This window comes from Carassius auratus, unplaced genomic scaffold, assembly GCF_003368295.1.
Source record: "Carassius auratus strain Wakin unplaced genomic scaffold, ASM336829v1 scaf_tig00025451, whole genome shotgun sequence".
Classification (NCBI taxonomy): Eukaryota; Metazoa; Chordata; class Actinopteri; order Cypriniformes; family Cyprinidae; genus Carassius; species Carassius auratus.
This window is the reverse complement of record NW_020525422.1, coordinates 14,520-23,331: the sequence shown is the minus strand read 5'-3', so window position 1 is coordinate 23,331 and position 8,812 is coordinate 14,520. Positions and strand designations below refer to the sequence as shown.

Sequence of the window (8,812 nt, the reverse complement as noted above, 5' to 3'; positions counted from 1 at the left end):
CTTAAATTACTCTGATTGTCATCTCCCAGCCAGATGAGACAACAACAATAAAACCTATTATAAATGAGGCATTTGTTGCTTCAACTGGGGAAACAATTACTGATTATAATGACTTATGCTGTCTTTTTACACATTGTGTTGCGTATCGCACTGCGTAAACATAAAACCATGTCTGCATTTGTAATCTGAGAAACGACAAAAAACAAGCGTTACTCTACACTGCTCAAAAATTCCAGAGGGCCTGGTTGCAGGCTTGCACTTGCACTCTCAGACTTGCACTCTCAGACAATTGCACTTCCACTAGTGACATCACTTGCAGTCTTTATTTTTTATTTTGTTGAATTTTTTTATTACTTTTTGTTTGAATTTCCCAACATTTTTATAACAGTAGTCAGGTGGCGAAGACAAGAAAAAAGAAACTAAATTACAATATCACTTGCAATCGCTACTTGCACTCTCTGCTACCTGTGACGTCACTTGCAATTGACACAAATCGTGCATGTTGCCAATGGGAGACAAGACGCTGTGGTGGTGATTAAATGATTCAAACTAAATTAGTACTATAATGTACAGGGTCCTGCAAGAAAAAGACAAGACTGGCAAATCCGTGGCCAGAACAGCAGAATCTGAACATTTGAAATTTGCGTCTCTCGCTAAGTGTAGAAAAAAAACACGTAACATGGCTTAATATATTAAGATGCTATTCAATTATCAAATTAAATATACAGTTCATTAATATAAGGAATATGTATATAGTATTTTCCTCACATACTGCAAAATGTGGCATAATGGGACTAAGGATGATAAAGGCCAAAGCTCAATATGCTTCTCATACATTATTAAATATAGGAACTAATAGTGTACAAGGCACGCAGGTGAGCCCAGAATAAACGCAACACGCAAAGTTTCACCGTTAAGCATTTTTCCGATATAAGAATAAAGAGATTAGTCTACAAATTCTGTTTATATCACTGTACTCGTATGCCTTGCCCTGTACAGGAGTTGTTCCCTTTTAAAATCACTTAATGCATTTCATAATGCACGTACATATTTTCTGGTCTTAATACATTGCCTCCAGGAATGATGCAAGCAGATATAGTCCTCTTTTGGAAGTCCAAAACAAAGTAGTTTCTTTTTTCCACAATGAAAGCACAGCGTCTATACGGACATGGGCAATGGGGAACAACAATACTAAAATGAGAATAAAATGGTACGTGCTTCTTTTTTGCGGTGAACATGCTGGGCGGCGTTATGCAAATCTTTCCCACATAGTGAAGTAGACATGTGGGGGGCGTATTAGAACAAGACGTTTTAGGGGGGTGTGGACAAATCTTGACTTTGATAAAGGAATATCTCTTTGGATTTGAGACTTTAATCTTGTGCAACTTTACAGATCTTCATGCACCAAGAGCTTGTAACATTCCAAAAATTGAATCGCATCATATGACTCCTTTAATAAAGGTCATTTTCCATGCAGATATTTTGTTACATTTCCTACCATAATTATATATCAAAACTTAATTTTTGATTAGTAATATGCATGGCTATTTGTATCTCAGCCCAAATATTGTCCTATCCTAACAAAACCATACACATCAATGGAAAGCTTATCGTTCAGCAATTTCAGACAATTGAGATGCATAGATTGACCCTTATAAACTGGTTCTGTGTTCCAGGGTCACAGATATTATGAGAAAATATAAAATATATAATATAAGATTTGTGCATGTATATAAATATTTCCTCAACAACATGCTTTATGAATCAGAAGAAAAAGGAATTAAAGTTTGATTAGACCACTGTGTGACGTTCAAAAGAACGATTTATTCGCGAATGGGGGATCACTAAAGAAGACATTATGTTCTTTTATATCCGATACTTTATTAAGAGAGTGATTTATGGCATTCCTCAATTGGTAGGTGTAATATATGCGCATTAAAAGGTTAATTAGAAAATCAGTTTAAATGTTGTTGTTTTTTTAAACGTGGCACACACCTTTATATTATCTAAAGATTCAGTCAATTAGTAACCACAAGGGGTTAATTAATAATTTTAGTCCCCCCTGCATGAAGAAAAAATATATATTTGTCCGGCACATAGAGCAACCTTCGCGTTATGCCAAGCCAGTTGCATTACTATTGGTTGTTTCACCTTTCAAGCGCGTTCATTACTCTCGCGCTGCGCAACGGAACGGCAGCGCGCGACACTCTCAAGCTCTCATAAGACAGTGGCAACGAGGACGCCAGAGAACCGAGTTAGTGCAGTACTAATGCAAAAAACATCCGTCTGAGGTCTCAACAGTGCAACGCAGTTGGATATAACTGTTGTTTTTTCCCTCTTGTGCCATGAAGAACCTTCTCCTCAAGCTGTGGATCTTCATCGCTCCAGCTGTCTTCCTCCCTTCGCTCAATGCTCAGTACCACACCTGGTTACCGGAGCCGGGGGATTCGGGTTACGAAAAAAGACAGTGCATGGACATTCCCGAGGACCTGAGGTTGTGTTTTAATGTGGGCTACCACCAAATGCTGCTTCCCAATTTGCTGGAGCACGAAACCATAGCTGAGGTGAAGCAGCAAGCGAGCAGCTGGGTTCCTCTGGTGCACAAAGCCTGTCACCCCGGCACGCAAGTGTTCCTCTGCTCGCTCTTCGCCCCCGTGTGCCTCGAAACACCCCATATATCCGTGTCGCTGGCTGTGCGAGGCTGTCCGGGACGGCTGTACCCCTATAATGCAGGCGTTTGGGTTCCCTTGGCCTGAAATGCTCAAATGTGACAAGTTTCCCCTGAGCGACGTGTGCCTTTCTATGAACACCACCAGCAGCGATGACACGGACAAATCCCCAGGTGTGTATGATAACTGTGTTTGACAGAATTTAACATTAACTTCTTTCTGAATCTTCCTTTTTATGCTTAAAAAATACATGGCGCAGCCAAATAAATTGTGCCACAGTTACGTTTCTGTTAACTATTTTATTGACTGTTTTGGTCACATATTGTTACTGTTTTGTTATTTCAAAATGTGAAAAATAAAAGTAAGAATCAGTAGGTGTGTTTTATTTATTATTATGGTTTGTTAAGGCTGATTGTTTGTTTAGATGCGTTTACGATGCATTACAAACACATAACCAACGAGTTATTGACGTATTTAGATTTTACTTAAAATTACAGTGTTAAAATACATTACTTTTTTATCTGCAGTATTGAATTTGTTGCATCTTTTCACCATTTTAAATGTGAAATTACTGTAAAATAAATAAAATATTATAGATCAAGCAATTAAACATTTACACTTAGATCAGTTTATAATCTTCCCATTTGCTTATTTACTTGAGATGTAAGCAACAGTCAGGACATTTGGTTTAAAACAATTTTTTTTTCTCCTTCTTTTTTTCTTTAGATGTCTCTTCTGTTTGTCCGCCATGTGACCATGAGATGAACACAGATGCAATTCTGGAACAAATGTGTGCCAGTGAATTTGGTAATTAATTTTTTTATGCAATATTGATGAATTAGTATTTTAAAAAATCACCCTAAACTAAAGTACAGATCGCATCCAAGTAATTAGTTTAAATATGTATTATATTTATTTTAAAAGATTAATTCCAAGATAAATGATATCCTTGATTAGGGAGATTTTCCAGTTAAGTTGCTAATTGAAATATTGATTGTGTCTGACTAGTAAAAAAAACAAACATATTTTTTCTTTACCGACAAGAGAGAAATTATAAACTAGCTGTATTTCTTCTTGACTAGTATCAACACGCTGATCTTACGGTATAAAGTTGAAACGCACTACAAAGAACAATTCTGAAAATGAGCTCTTATATAGACTATTATGGACATCTGTCTAAAACATATTGCAACGCACCTCAGATGTGAAAGATTTTGGCATAGTCCTTTTACGAACATTAAAAGCACTGAAAGGCTAAACTTGTTCCAAACACTTTCGGCATGCTGCTACTAATGCAAGTGATTTCAGAATGCTTCATTTATTGGCCAATGCTTAATGACTTCAAGAGAACAAAATCTGATCGTATGATTCCCATCATTGTGATTCCTGGTCCAGGTTTTCAGCCCACACATTTGTTTCCAATAATATTGTTGACTGAAAAAAAAAATATATCTAATATTACTTTCCGGATTTGCACTCTTTAAATCCATTTCTCTCTTGAGACAGTAAGGGTCTAGTGCTGCTTAAACATAAACATAATTCTCCCTGTATATTTATAGTTTTTTTTTTTTTATTAGATTTCAACCGCAAATGGAGATATTTGGTTTTTATAAAAAGCAGAGCTACTTCTTCCATTGCAAATGCTGTTTCTAAGAACCAGTGATGTGGTCAGAATCCAGAAGGTCTTTTTTTCAGGGTTTGAGATGTTGTCAAAGACAGGAAGCTTTCCGCTGGCAAGAATTTCATGGGACCTTTTATTTTATTGCAAGCTATCAAGCACCAATCCAGCAAAAGCTTTTTCTAGTCATTATAGACTGACTGTCTTAAACTCTGTGAAACACTGTTGAATGTGAAAATGGAAATATGCGGTTGTTATCTTAAACAGGTAGATATGTGAGATATCTGAGTTGATTCATTTTTATTAATATATATATATATATATATATATATATATATATATATATATATATATTGTTATTATTATTATTTTTAATTTGTAATTTTTTTTATTATTATTAATAAAACAGAAAATTTAATTGTAACCTCATGAAGCACATTTTAGGTTAACTGAATTTTTCTAAAGTGTATTTTTGTTAATGCTTTAAGCAAAATGCTTATTATTAAAATTTTAGAAAATATGAGAAAATATATCAATGGAAAACCTGATGTAGTTTGTGTTTCTATGCTTTCTTTTTTGAACATTTTCCTTTCATTGCACTAGTGCAAATACAGAAAATGATAGATGTTTTGTCAAAATGAAGCTCCAGGGAATATAAACATTTTGCAGCTCAGAGGATGATTTTAAAGCTAGCGCTGTTTTTGATAGTATTTGTTCTGTTTTGTTGGTAATGCTAAACAATTGTATCCACAATACACCCATTTAATAATAACCTTAAATTCTTTCATAATTCAATGCTCAAATAACCGATTATTTAAGGAGTGCCTCAGGGATCGGTAATAAGACCTTTTTTGTTTTAGCATCACTAATAGAGCAAGTTTAGGAGAAATTGTGCAGTCTCTTTTTTGATCTTGGTTGGAATTAGAATTTGATATGTACCCAAGAATCATATCCTCACACAAAGGGGACGATATTGCGATACAACACATTGCACCATGCAGCTTTGCACAATTAGCACAGAATAGCATCTGAAAGACATAAACTAGAATGAGTTCTTGGCTAAAATGTGACAACAGATGATGAAAACAGCCAAGTGTTCAGCATCTCCATGGCAAAGAAATTAAACAGTGACCTTAAGCAAAAAATACTTCAAATATTTGCCTTTTCCGTCAGTTCTTGAAAGACTTTTTTTTTTAATGAAGGTTTTACATAACCGTTATATGTTACATAATTTTTTTAAAAATATATATTTATTTAAGACTTCATAGGTGTGGAAAGAAATTGTCTCATTTAAACTTTCATGAACATTAATGACTTCTGAAACCTACATTTTTCTTTTTGCAGCAATCAAGACGAAGATTAAGGAAGTCAAAACAGACAACTTAGACCGAAAAGTCATTCTGCAAAAAAAGAGGAAGGCGGTGAAGCGTGGAAATCTGAAGAAGCAGGACTTAAAAGAGCTTGTACTTTACCTGAAAAATGGAGCAGACTGTCCATGCCAACAACTGGAAAACCTAAAGAGCAACTACTTAATCATGGGCCGCAGTGTTGGGAAACAGTATATATTGACAGGCATTCATAAGTGGGACAAATCTAGCAAAGAACTTAAGAAGGCCCTTAAAAAACTTGAAAGCCATAAATGTTCAACTTTTGAGACCGTGTTCAAGTGATGTTTGATCAGTTGGTTACTAATCGTTGTGAACTTTCCATTATAGCATTATATTACATTTTGCATTACAGTACAGTATAGAAAGGAACCATAGATGCCACGATCCAAATAGTTAGATTGTTTGCCAAATAAATGTCTCAATACATACAAACAAGTGCCATTTAGTTCACTTTTTAAAATGTTCTTGAACATTTCTAACCAATCCAAGTACAAAACACAGTTATCCACATTTATTTACGTTCCATTATGCTACAAGTCAGTTGAGTGAGTTCTGCTTTTGCAAATACTGCCTTTTGGTGTATCTTAATGTTTTCCTGGTGGAATAATATCTATATCCATGCAATCTGTTAATAATGTTTATCTTTTATAATAAACATCACAAGCTATCAGGTACTCAGAAAAATGCACAAGCCATGCAATAAAGAGATTTTTTTGACAGTTTGTTGTTGCATAGGATGCAAATCACACTTAATCATGCAGTGCAAGGTGTATAGCATGCCCGAGGGCTTGCACAATGCACTGTAATCATTTAACATTAAAAGAGAAAATATTTATTATATGTTTGACTGCACTCTTTATTTATTATTATTATAAAGAGTGCTTAATCATGGAGAAAAATGAAAAAGGAAAAAAAGACAAGTAGCAGTGGTGACCTGCCAAGCAGTCCAGCTATAACAATCACATGCTGTGAAATCACTGCAAAATAATCACTTCAAATCAGATCAGATTAGAGACATTTCAGACTCTGCATGTGCCCTGTGTAAGCAAACAGCCAGATAAAGTGTTTATATTGTATAGACAGATCAGAGATGTTTGTTTTGGATTGAGGGAGAGATTTGGAAATATTTCTTTCCCAGCTTTCCTGATGAAAGTCAGTTGGAGTTTTCTCTCTCTCTCTCTCTCTCTCTCTCTCTGTCTGTCTCTCTCTCTGTCTCTCTCTCTTTTGAGGAGAGTTGGTAATATATTGTGTGTCGAAAGTAAAAGATTATTTGATCAATTATAATTTATACTATATGATCCACAAGAATAAATAAATTAATTCTGGAAAAAATAAATAAATAAAATAAAACCATATCTAGCCAGTTACTCCCAATTAATGACTTAAGAGAAATAGAAGAAAAAATGAAGAAAAAAAAAGAAGAATTTTGCCCATGGTGTAGAAACAATTTTTACTTAAAAATTGCTAGTAAATTGATTGAATATTTGCTTTGATGTCATCTATGATGTACTTCAAAACATTGAAAACTTTGACATTTAAAATGTACACTTATTCCTCTTCAGGAAAAAACTGAACAAAAATATAGATGACTCATCCTGTACTACACTCACAATTATTTCAATCTTAAACTATAAAAAAAAACTAAGATAATGTTTATAAAACATTATGAGGTATCAAGTCATAATTATGAGATAATAGGTTGAAAGTATGAGTTGCTGAGTTACAATTATGATTGAAATTTCGCCTGTCATAATTTATATATATATACTATACTATATGGTTAGGGTTAGACTTTAACTAGGTTTACATGCATGTAATTATGCATAATTTGTTTTTATAATAACAGTTAGTACATGTAACGTAACAAGGACACTTTAAAATAAAGTGTTCCTGTTACCCCCAAAATATTAAAATGTAATTTCTGCCAACATAATTTGCTTCACAGAATGCTTCTTACACAATACATCCTTTGAAATGTAGTGGAAAGTTTCATGACATTCAGAACCCCCCCCCCCCCCCACACACACACACACAAATTCACCTGTGACATATATACAAACACTGTAAATATTGTAATAAGCAAATTAATACCTAAAGAAATAACAAACATGTGAGCCTTTAAACCCTCTGGAATGTTGTGTCCCATAGATTGCTAAGCACATTTTTGTTTTTACAAACTGAGGGACGAGTTGAAATTGTCTGTGGTAATCGCCAGCATGCCACAGATGTTGTGCTTAGAGCTTAACTCATACTGAACCCAGAGCATTCCTTTAAAACTGTTTAGTTACTTTTGAAGACCCCCAACCTTTTGTTTTGACGTCCTTTCGGGGTGATTCAAGCCGAAATTAAACCATCTGCAGCGAACACGTTTTGAAAGAAATCCATACATGGCAAATGGCAAAAACCCTGAGTGCGTGTTACCCCCAGGAGAAGCCCAGCGATCCCAGCTCATGCAAAGCGTAGTGATGGTTTATCCAGGTTAAGCAAATAACTGTGTTTTGTGCTCTGGGATGACATTGCCTGCCAGACTCTATGGGATGATCATTAGAAGCAGCTGTTGGCTTTGCTGCTGCATATTTCCCAGCTTCATTGAATGAAAAAGACTTGCTTTTTTGTCTCCAGCCTTGAGGGGAAGAAAGCCTATTAAAAGCCATAAATAATATGATGCTCTCACAGGATAGCATCTGAGGTAAGATGGGCTCTGTGGTAAACATACTTCCACATGGGGTTTGGGCTGAAGTTCTCACATATGCCAACTGTGAAAACGGCCAGATGGGATGCGCAGACTCTGAATATGGTGCCGTCACTGTTCCCAATTCGATTTTGTCTGCAAGTCTTATTAGGATTGATTTTTACGTGTTTATTTTAAGCTAGCATATTAGCACGAAATTATCCCAACTGAGGTCTGTTTGCGAAATCTATCTGATCGAGATAATGGGTACATAAATCTGACTCAGTTTGTTCAACATTTCACAGCTTTATCAAACAAATGGCCTTCTTGACTCTTGTGGGTTGGAGTGAAGGAATGCTGTCTGGTAAAGCACTTCTTGAAACTTTTGGTCCAAGAAATGTCCTTTGTAATCGAAGTGAACGACACAGGAATGGTTTATTTAGACATATGCAAGAACATGATGTAT

At 35.2% G+C, this 8,812-nt stretch overlaps 1 pseudogene; it reads left to right on the top strand.

Annotated features, from left to right (window-relative positions):
* The first annotated feature begins 2,334 nt into the window (after window positions 1–2,334).
* LOC113078353 (secreted frizzled-related protein 1-like) lies at window positions 2,335–6,031 on the top strand (annotated as a pseudogene).
* The last annotated feature ends 2,781 nt before the right edge of the window (window positions 6,032–8,812 follow it).